We start from the raw sequence: 12,107 nt of genomic DNA on the forward strand, positions 1-12,107 counted from the left end.
TGTAGAGCTATAAACTTCCCTCTCAGGATTGCTTTCATTGTGTCCCATAGTTTTTGGATTGTTGTGTTTTCATTGTCATTAGTTTCCAGGATGTTTTGAATTTCTTCTTTGATTTCATTGGTAACCCAATCAATATTTAATAACATGCTATTCAGCTTCCAAGTTTTTGAGTTTTTGGGTTGTTTTTATTGTAGTTTATTTCTAATATTATACCATCGTGGTCTGAGAAGATGCTTGGTATGATTTCAATCTTCTTGAATTTGGGAATACTTTGTTTGTCACCCAATATGTGGTCTATTTTGGAATATGTCCCATGAGCCCTTGAGAAGAATGTGTATTCTGTGGCTTTGAAGTAAAGTGTTCTGAAGATGTCAATTAAGTCCATCTGATCTAGTGAGTCATTTAGGATTGCTGTTTCTTTGCTGATTTTTTGTCTAGAGGATTTATCCAGTGATGTCAGTGGTGTATTAAAGTCCCCTACTATGATTGTATTGTTGTCGATCTCTCCTTTGGTATCTTCCAGGAGTATTTTTATGGATTTGGGTGCTCCTGCATTGGGTGCATATATGTTTATTAGGGTTATATCTTCTTGTTGTATTGATCCCTTTAGTATTATGAAGTGGCCTTCCTTATCTCTTGTTATGGCCTTCACTTTGAGGTCTATTTTGTCCAATATAAATATTACTACCCCAGCTTTTTTTTCATTTCTATTTGCCTGAAAGATATTTTTCCATCCCTTCACTTTCAGTCTGTGTGAGTCCATTATTCTGAGGTGGTTCTCTTGTAGACAGCAAATGTATGGGTCATGTTTTTTTTTTTTTTATCCATTCAGCACTCGATGTCTTTTGGTTGGAGCATTTAGTCCGTTTACATTTAAAGTTATTATTGAAAGGTACTTGTTTGTAGCCATTTCTTTTTTTGTGTAGCTGTTTTCTTTCTGAGCTTTTTATTTCTTCTTTTTACACCAGTCCCTTTAGCATTTCTTGCATTGCTGGCTTGGTGGTGATAAACTCCCTTAGCCTTTATTTGTCTGTGAAGCTTCTTATTTCCTCTTCAGTTTTGCATGATAGCCTTGCTGCATAGAGTATTCTTGGATTCAGTTCTTTGCTTTGCATCACTTTGTAAATTTGCTTCCATTCTTTTCTGGCCTGATGTGTTTCTGTTGAGAAATCATTTGATAATCTAATGGCAGATCCCTTGAATGTAACTTTCCATCTCTCTCTTGCAGCCTTTAAGATTCTCTCTTTGTCCTGAACATTTGCCATGGTAATTATGATGTGTCTTGGTGTGGGTCTTTTCGGGTTCACCTGGTGTGGGACTCTCTGGGCTTGTTTGATTTTTTTCTTCTCCACCTCTGGGAAGTTTTCTGACATTATTTCTTCAAATAGGTTTTCTAACCCTTGTTCCTCTTTCTCTTGTTCTGGCACCCCTATTATTCGAGTGTTGTTTTGTTTCATGTTGTCCAATAGCTCCCTTAGGCTCTCCTCCTGTCTTTTCATTTTTTTCTCCAATTGCAGTTCAGTTTGGGTGTGTTTTGCTTCCCTGTTTTCTAATTCACTAATTTGGTCCTCCACTCCTCCTAGTCTACTGTTGAAACTTTCAATGGTGTTTTTTATTGCAGCTACATCACTCTTCATTTCTTCTTGGTTCTTACATAATTTATTGATTTTTTTCATCCGTTTCTACTTGATTCTTGCATAGTTGTTGATTTTTTCCTCCATCCCGTTTATGCATTCTAGGACCCTTAATCTGAATTCTTTTTCTGTCATGCTGAATGCCACTGTTTCTCTTAGCTGCTTTTCTGGCGAGTCCTCCTTTTCTTTCCTTTGGGGGTTTCTTTGTCTACCCATGTTGGATCTCACTGACATATCTAGATGTTGAGTTGTTCAGGGGCTGCTCCTTGGGTGGCAGTGGCTCCTCGGGCTGCGGTTGCTCCTTGGGTGGTTGTGGTAGCAGCTGCTCCTCGGTTGGTAGCAGCTCCTCTGGTGGGTGCTGTTCACAGTTGTGGTGGCTCCTCTGGCTGGTGGGGGGAGGCTTCACACATAGCTGCTGTTCCTCAGACAGAGGGTGTGCTGATCACGAGGCTGCTGTTCCTTGGATGGGGGCGGGCTACACAAGCAGCTGCTACTCCTCCGAATTGTTACTTTTAATCTCTTAAACAGCCTCAGGTCAATGTGTTTTCCAATAGGGTGTGTCAACTGTCTTCCCCCCAGGCAAGGCAGATGTTTATACCCCCAGGCAAGGCAGATGTCTATGTGGCTGTGTGAGGGAATGACTGAGCCGAGGAGACTTGGGGTGTCTGCCTTCTGACCTCTGTCCCTCAAGTCCCCAGTGCTGGCTTCTGCTCTCACAGCTCCAGTCCACTTCACTCTCCCTCTGCCAGAGCACAAGGTGGGTGGCTCCACAGGAATGTTAGTGCCTTGCCCTATAAGAGGGTGCCTGAACTTTCAGCTGCCGCTCCCTGGCAGACAGCACCCCACTGCTTTTCACAGCTTGATGCTATGTGGATACCTTTCTCAGTTTGGTGCTCTCTGCTGGGGAGCCCAGCTCCGGGATTAGATCCCAGAATTCTCAGTGGCACCTCGCCCCCCTCCACCGCCGGCTGAGATATCTCTCTGGGACTTCAGTTCCCCTCTGTGGGTCACGTCTCTGCCCCTCCTACCAGTCTCTATGCCAGCTCCACCTCCGGTCCTGGGTATCAGGGTTCTCTCCTGTGAGTTTTCTGTTGATTATTCAGGAAGCCTTCTCATATTTCAGTTGTAAATCCAGCTTGTTCCTGGGAGCATGACCATGCAGCATCCTCCTACTCTGCCACCATTTTTAATCTCTGAATCATGTATTTGTATCCATTCAGTAACCCTATGTCTTTTGCTTGGAGCATTTAATCTATTTACATATAAGTTTATTATTGTTAGGTACTTATTTATTGCCATTTTAATTCTTTATGCCTATTTTTCTCTATTTCTTCTCATTATAGCATGCCCTTCAGTATTTCTTGCAGTGTTGGTTTGGTGATGATAAGCTCTTTTAGCCTTTTTTTCTGGGAAGCTCTTTAATTCACCATCTATTTTTTTTTTTAATGATAGCCTTGCAGGCTATAATAATCTTGGTTTCTGATTCTTGCTTTTCATTACCTTGAGTACTTCATGTCATTCCCTTCTGACCTGTTGAGTTTCTGATAAGAAATCAGCTGAAAGCCTTATGGAAGTTCCTTTGTAGTAACAGATTGCTTTTCTCTTGTTGCCTTTAAGATTCTTTGTCTTTAATTTTTGGAATTTTAATTATTATGTCCCTGGGCATGTGCCTGTTTGGGTTGTTCTTGCTTAGGACTCTCTGTGCCTCCAGAACTTGTGTGACTTCTTCCTTCAGCAGTTTTCTTTCATTATTTCTTTAAACACATTCTCCATACCTTGATCACTTTCTTCTCCTTCTGGCACTCGTATTATGCAAATATTGTTACATTTCATGTTGGCCCTCAACTCCCTTAAACTGTCTTCTTGTGTTATAATTGTTTTTTGTTGTTGTTGCTCTCTGATTGATTTTTCCTACCCTGTCTTCTAATTCACTGATCCAATCCTTGGCTTCCCCTAATCTGCTATGTATTCCTTCCAATGTGTTCTTTATTATTGCTATGTCACTTTTAGTTCTGACTGGTCTTTTTGTATAGTTAGTCTGTCTTTTCTCATGCTGTTGAGCATTTTTGCCACCATTATTCTGAAATCTACATCTAATAAATTTCTTATATCAATTTCATTTATCTCTTCTGGAGAATTCTCTTGTTCTTTCACTTGGAAGTTGATTCTTTTGTCTCCCCATTTTGGTTGCCTGTTTGGATTTTTGTTATGTATTAGGTAGATCTGCTATGACTCCCAATCTCTATTGCATGATAATGTCAGACACTATCCTGTTTCTGACTGGCCCTAGGCACCCTGTTTGGAGCTAACAGCAATCAACAGGTTGTGGCTCCCTCTGCTGGGGCTGGGTGCCTTTGAAAAGGACCAAGATGTGCACCAGACTCTGTTTTTACTAGACCCCGGCCCAGAAGGAGATCATGCAAAGACTCAAAGCTTCCAGAGATCCACCTCTGCCTGCAATCCAATTGACATTCAGTCTTGATTTGCCTCAGGCTATTGACCACAGGGTGAGATTAGAGGTCTTCCAACAGGGTGGGCAAACTGTGGGGGAAAAGTCCATGGAGAAAGATGCCCTCTGCAGCTTGAGGGAAGGACTCAGCATAGGAAATCTGAGTGGCTATGCTCCAAGCTCCAACCCCTGGGCCCCCAATCCTCACACAGCTCTAGTCCACTCTGCCCTCCCTTTGTCAGAGCCAAAAGTGAGTGGCTGCACACAAAATTTTTTGTGCTGGCCCCTTAAGATGGTATCTGCATTTTAAGCCATCTCTGGCAGCCAGCCACCCTGCTGCTTTTCACAGCATGGTGTTACATGGGCATCTTTCTCAGTTCTGGTGCTCTGGACTGGGGAGTCTAGCTTGGGATTTAGACCCCAGAGTTCTCAGTGGGAACCCTTGCCACTGAGATATCCCTCTGCACCTTCAGCTGCTGTCTATGGGAGCCCAGCCAGCCCTTTTGTGACTCTGTACTTCCTACCAGTCTCTATGCGGTCTCCACTTTCCATCTTTGGTTATCAGTGTTCTATTAACTAGTCTTCAGTTGATTTTTCAGAGTGATTTTTCTGTACTATATTTTAGTTGTATTTTCAGTTTGGTCCCAGAAGAATGTCAGTGTAACATCCCTTTACTCCGCTGCCATTTTTAAGACCTCTGTCCAGAAGATATTTTTCCATGATTTTTAGGACAGTCTGACAATGGATTTAAATCCAGAAAATTGAAGAGCTCCTAGAACTCAATTAAACAAAAGAAAAAAGACACAAGTAACCAAATACTTTTTGATGAGCAAAACACTTGAATAAATTTTCCATAAAATAAGATACACAAATGGCCAAAAGCACATAAAAAGGTGTCATCAGGGAAATTCAAATTTAAAATCACAATTAGATCATATTCCACAACCACTAAATGAAGGAAGATGAAAAAGACAAATAATACCAAATATTTGTGAGGACATGGTATAATTGGCATTCAAAATTGCTGGTGGGAGAGCCAATGGTGTTACTCTTTTGAAAATTGCCTTGGAAGTCTTCTAAAAACAGAAACATCCATCCATCCCTATGACATGAAATTTAATTTCTATGTACCTGGTATGTAGTTAAGAGAAATGGAAATCTAGGTTCACAAAACATATATAAAAGGATTGTTCACAGTATTAGACAAAAACCCAGAGAATAAATAACCACAATATGATATGTTGACATATTGAAATGCTCAACAATAAGAAGGAACAAACTACTGATACATACACATTAATGAATCTCACATTTGCTGAGTGAAAGTAGCCAGACATAGGTGTATATTTTAATGATTCTATTTATATGAAATTCTAGAACAAACAAACCAAATAATGGTAATAGAAGTCAGAGCAGTGGTTACCTCTTGTGGGTGGTAAAGAATAGACCAGGAAAAAGTGCAAAGTGGTTTAAAATGTAGGTTACTCACAGTTCCCAAGAGGAGAGGGCACTTCATGTATTGAGTGCCATAGTGTACCTCTCCTCTTATGAATAACAAACCATCTCTACAAAACTCAACAAACCATATACTCAAACACAACCTATCTCTTACAAACACTAACTTAATATTATAATGCCTATTAAATGTAACTCTTTATCCTAAATTCTCTAATATTACAAAGACTATGAAGGGTATTAGCAAATATTATGAATCTAACCTTGTTCATTGCTTCTCAAATCTTTCTGGTTCTAACATCTAGGTTAGGAACCTGAGACTAGGGCAGGGCTGGGGAATATGCACTGTGAAATACATAAGCAAAATTTCATCCTTTTGGGCATAACCCAAAGTGCCCTCTTGTGACCAGAATTTCATTCAAGTCTTATGTATTAGCTAAAAATATGTATATGTCAACACATGGTCTGATAGAAGATATTTGCAATATAAATATTTCTCAAAGTGCTAGTAACCAGAATACATAATGAACTTATAAGTCAATAAGAAAAAAAGGCATAAAACCCTAATAAAAAAATTGAACAAAGAATGAACACAACCAAAGGTAAAGAAAAACTATACACTTATATTTCATTATATGTTAATTTCATTGTATGTTAATAATGCCACATTTTTTTAAAAATCAACAACTAACAAACAGAAAACAGAAGAAAACAATTAAGAGAAACTATTTATGAAAGTTTTTGAAGAACATTAACATTGCCTCAGAAAAGTAGGATAACAGGCTGCAAGGGTTCCACCTGTCCCTATCTTTTTCTTTTTCCTTTGTGTATAGAAGCAGCAATAGGCAACAACAGATCAAGGGATGTGTTTTGATGTTGTCATCTACCACAGAAGTTATCTTGGTTATGACCTAATTCACACAAGTCAGGAAAAGAACAAATCTGGTTTCAGTCTTCCTCAGTTAACAGTGATTTCAAGAAGCTGAAAGAGACCTGAAAGTAAAGCTTGGTCTAAACCAGGGGTGGGCAAACTTTTTGACTGGAGGGCCACAATGGGTTCTTAAACTGGACCGGAGGGCCGGAACAAAAGCATGGATGGAGTGTTTGTGTGAACTAATATAAATTCAAAGTAAACATCATTACATAAAAGGGTACGGTCTCTTTTTTTATTTTAGTTTTATTCATTTCAAATGGGCCGGATCCAGCCCGCGGGCCGTAGTTTGCCCACGGCTGGTCTAAACTAAGTCCTTGGGTCTCTCATATGTACAAATATGTCTCAAGAACTCAGAGAGAAGGGTTTCTTGGCAACATATAACTTAGAACTCTCTGAAAATTTCTTGTTCTACCTTCCTTAAATTTCTAAGACTTGACCAATCCTGGAAAAACCTTTGTTTGTGAGAAACTATCACACAGCTCATTTTCACTTCTTTTCAAGTGAGTAGACATCCTAAAAATTATTAAGCCACCATCACTTGGACTTATAGCCACACAAACAAAAATAATGGCATCACTTTGAAAAGCATGTACCTTACCAAGATAGACATAAATATTTATGTTTTTAAAACTTATAATTAAAGGGATTTCACCAAGAATATTAGAATTAGGTAGCTAATTTTTATTAAGTGGTTCTGAAAGGAAACAAAAATGTTAGGAATGTTTTAAAAAGAAATTCCCAAATGCAAATATTCAAAACTATTTACTGGGGCTATTACTTCCTTATCATTAGCAAACATAATGCTACCCTATGGTATTTAAAACAGAGCAAAATGAAACAAAAAAGACAAAACCATATGTAAAGCAGCTGATTGGGAGGAGGAGAATAAGAAAGGGAAATAGACTAGAAACATCTATTTGAAGATTCGGGAGAGAAACCAAGATGGCAGCATAGGTAAACACCAGAGATTGCTGCTTCGCACAACCACTTCAAAAATACAACTAAAAGACAGAACAGACATCACCCAGAACCACAGGAAGGCTGGCTGAGTGGAAATTCTACAACTAGAAGGAAAGAGAAAACCATACCGAGACTCAGAGGAGGTGCGGTATGGGAGTAAAATACTAAGGTGTGGAGTGCATGTGGAGTGGGCTGGCGGCTGAGGGCACGGTTGTCGTTTTCAATTGGGAGGGAGTCTCAGGCTCTGAGCTCAAGTTCCAGGTGAATCTCTAGGGACTCAGACTCATACGGGGGAAGCGGGACTGTCTGGCATCGGTCAGAACCCTAGGGCAGCTTTCTCTCCGAGGGGCTTGCAGTGATTACCAGGACACTGAGAAGCAGAGCCTCTGAGGGCAAGACTGAGAGAAGCCATGACTGCTAGCCCCGCCCTGTTGATCCCGTGGGACCCGCCCCGCCCAAGCCCTGCAGGGAGACTTTTGCTGGATAGCTACAGGCAAAGGCTAGATTAGCACCTCCCTAGAGATCCAGGAGCCAGGAAGCCCAGAGGTCACAGTGGGACCATCCAGTTTGAAGCTCCATGGAACCATAAAAGACACACTCAGGGGGCAGACTCAGTGAGTACCAAAGCCCCATTGAAGCAAGTCTAGCCCCAGAGGGGTGTCTCCAGCACAGAAGTTCTCCCACTGCAGACACAGCTGATTCTCACAGTCAATTGGCCTGGAGGTCAATTCCTCACAGTGATAACTACAACAATCAAGGCTTAATTACAACAAGGCTATGCACAAAGCCCACAAGGAGGTGCACCAAGAGTGTCTACCTCAGATAATTGGGACACTTAGCACAGAAAGCCACTCTATCGACACAGCGAAGCATAAAACATGCCGAGACAAAGAAACAGGACACAAACAACAGAAATGGAGGAAAGCAAACTGCTGGATATAGAGTTCAAAACCACACTTTTAAGGTCTTTAAAGAACTGTCTAGAAGTCGCCGATAAATTTAATAAGGCCCTCAAAAAGACTGGTGAGGCCGCCGATAAATGTAGTGAGATCTTCAAGAAATCTAGTGAAACCCTCAATGTTATGATAAAGAACCAACTAGAAATTAAGCATACACTGACTGAAATAAAGAATATACATACTCCCAACAGCAGACCAGAGGAGCACAAGAATCAAGTCAAAGATTTGAAATACGAAGAAGCAAAAACACCCAACCAGAAAAGCAAAATGAAAAAAGAATCCAAAAATACGAAGATAGTGTAAGGAGCCTCTGGGACAGCTTCAAGCGTACCAACATCCGAATTATAGGGGTGCCAGAAGAAGAGAGAGAGCAAGATATTGAAAACCTGTTTGAATAAATAATGACAGAAAACTTCCCCTACCTGGTGAAAGAAATAGACTTACAAGTCCAGGAAGCGCAGAGAACCCCAAACAAAAGGAATCCAAAGAGGACCACACCAAGACACATCATAATTAAAATGCCAAGAGCAAAAGACAAAGAAAGAATCCTAAAAGTAGCAAGAGAAAGAAAATCAGTTACCTACAAGGGAGTACCCATACAACTGTCAGCTGATCTCTCAACAGAAACTTTGCAGGCCAGAAGGGAGTGGCAAGAAATATTCAAAGTGATGAATACCAAGAACCTACAACCAAGACTGCTTTATCCAGCAAAGCTATCATTCAGAAGTGAAGGCCAGATAAAGAGCTTCACAGATAAGGAAAAGCTAAAGGAGTTCATCACCACCAAACCAGTATTATATGAAATGCTGAAAGGTATCCTTTAAGAAGAGGAGGAAGAAGAAAAAGGTAAAGATACAAATTATGAACAATAAATATGCATCTATCAACAAGTGAATCTAAAAATCAAGTGAATAAATAATCTGTTGAACAGTATGAACTGGTGACTGTAATAGAATCAGGGACATAGAAAGGGAATGGACTGACTATTCTTGGGGGGGAAAGGTATGTGGGGGGTGAGGGAAGAGATTAGACAATAATCATGCACCTCTGGATTAGGACAGTGGGTGGGGAGTGAGGGCAGAGGGTGGGGTGGGAACGGGGTGGAGGGGAGTTATGGTGGGAAAAAAGAGGAACCAATGTAATAATCTGAACAATAAAGATTTAATTAAAAAAAAAGATTCATGGGTGTAATCAGAAGGGTTAAGAGGAGGAAAAGGCAAAAAAAAAAAAAATCATGGATGGATTGTTTACTTTCTGGTATCTCTTAAGCAAATTCCTAAAGGGAAAGAGAACTTTTCTTTTAGAGAAACAAAAATTTCTAGCCCTTTAAATAATGCCACAGGGGTGGACATCCCCCAAAATGTCAGTTTATAGTTTGCTAAATGAATGGTTCTCCAATTTTAGTTTTCACCAGCCATTAATATTAAAAAATAAAAACAACACAGAACTGTAAAGGAACCAATAAAGGATTGCCAACATTAGATATGAACATGAAAAATAATGAAAAAAGGTACTATCTCCCAATATCATTATGTTGTAACCATTAACTAAAATCACAACAATTTTAATACCAAGTAAAGTATGGAAAACACAATCATGGTATATGATTGTAAGTTATATAATTTTAAAAATACTCATTGCACTGTTTTTTTCTCATTTCACTGCAGATCATTGAACTCTATAGGATAGCACTGGCCAGCAAGGCTTAAGTCTTTATTTACTTGGCCAAGGCATAGGACATGTGAATGAAGGCCTTTTGGAATAGACTAATCCATCCCCCAGTTCAATTTATCCAGCTCAAAACCCCACCATCTTCCCACTAATCTTCAGCAGATAATGGAAGCCATTTGGCAAAACTTGCTCAATCTAACCCCCATCAAAGATTCATCTTTATCCACACTTAGTTTTAGCTCCTTCCCTATATTTTCCATAGAAAAGGTTTCTTCCAATTGGTTCCTTAGCCTTCTGACTCCTCATGAATGCTAAATCCATCATCAACCCCCTTATTAAGTATAGGGGATTAAAATTCTTTGGCATTCTTCCCACTGAGAGGTGGGATCTATATACCCTTCCCTTACATCTGGCTCTGTGACTGCTTTGACCAATTGCATAGGTAGAAGGGGCACTGGTCCAGCTTCATCTTCATTTCTCTTGGAACAATCTCTCTAGGAGCCCTGGGCTGCTGACGAATCTTCAGTTGATGGCCCTGGTAATGTCTTGGACTCTTCTGACTAGACCACCCACAAGCTAAATACTAACAAGTGACCCCAGTTAATGTCATGTAGGCAGAATTGCCTGGCTGAGCCTTGCTCAAATTGTTAACCCATAAAACCGTGTATCAAACCAATAAATTCTGGTTTCTTTTTTTTTATGTACCCTTAGATAACCAGAACATGACCTCTTTCTCTCTTCCAGCTATTTTCTTTTGGAATATAAATATATTAAAGTCTGGCCCAGACTTTTCCAAATTTCCCATTTTACCCTAAATCTCCTTTTATATGCCATTCACATTTCATTTTATCTTTCATCTATGCTCTGACTTTCATTCTCCATCTTTTTGTAATGATGCTTCTTCCCTAACCATGCTGTCAGTGTAGGTAGCTAGTTATTGATATAAGGGAGGTAGCTAGTTATTAATATAAGGAAGAAAGCAAAAGGGAACTAAATCTTAATAAACTGGGAAGCTGAAGCAGCTAGCAGGACAGCATTCCATTAGGTGTACTAGTTCACACACTCTAGGGAACTAGAAATGGACGGGAAAACCTTGCCAGGGTGCTAAAAGCCCAGTACCAGAGAGGGGGGAAGAAATTCCTCTGCTGGGCACATGCGCAATAGAAACGAGATGATGTAATTGAACTTTTGGACACGCTCAATGAGAATCAGGATGATGAAACAGAGGGACAGGGACTAGCCTGGGAAAAACTAGAAAGGTAATCCAGTTGGATAAAAGGCATAGAATTTGCTGGGATGAGGCCTGGGAAAAATTAAAAATTGGAGTAGGATAGTTTGAGTGGTTCTTTGTTCTTTACCTGAACCAAGAAGACATATGGAGGATTAACAGGTGCTTGTGCCAGTGCTTTAGTGCCTGCCTACCCTCCACTTCACTGAGGGTGTATGAATTCCCCTTAATTCACGAAATCTTGCCATCAGGTTTACACTTCTCCACCCATGTGCCTTTGAAATTCTTTTCTCAGGACAAATAGTGAATTATCACTTCTGACCTTATTTGAACTCTGTGTCATGTGATATTCCTGAACACTCAATACTTTAGGAAACTCCTCCTCTGGTCTCAATACCTCTCCCTCTTGTTTTTCTTCTTATCTTCCTAGTAACTCCCCTTACCTTGATCTCTTCTTGGCTGCCTATGCCTTAAATATTGAGCTTTTCCCCAAGGTTCTCTTCTCTTTGTGTCTCCTTCCTATATGTTATTCAAAGTCATATCCATCCTACATTCACACTTCAAATAGATGCTGTATGTATCCTGAGAATTTAAGTCTATATTTCTAGCCTAGACCTTTCTCTAGAAGCTAAGGGCCAATTCCTTACTTGATAGCTACCTCCATTTAAACCCAGAGATTTAAATGCAAAAGCAAAAAATCACCTCTAACAGTCAGACTGCCATTCCACTGTGCTTCCTAGTCAGTCAATGGTTCCACCATCTACTTGAAAGTTACACTTGACTCCTCCTTCAACCATGTTCATATTGATTCTACCAA

General features: G+C 40.0%; 1 protein-coding gene across 1 annotated transcript in view; it reads right to left on the reverse strand.

The window, feature by feature from the left end:
- The window catches only part of SOHLH2 (spermatogenesis and oogenesis specific basic helix-loop-helix 2), a 148,699-nt gene that overhangs the window by 44,463 nt on the left and 92,129 nt on the right, over nt 1-12,107 (reverse strand). The window lies entirely within an intron of this gene.

Source organism: Myotis daubentonii, chromosome 2 (assembly GCF_963259705.1).
Source record: "Myotis daubentonii chromosome 2, mMyoDau2.1, whole genome shotgun sequence".
Lineage (NCBI taxonomy): Eukaryota > Metazoa > Chordata > Mammalia > Chiroptera > Vespertilionidae > Myotis > Myotis daubentonii.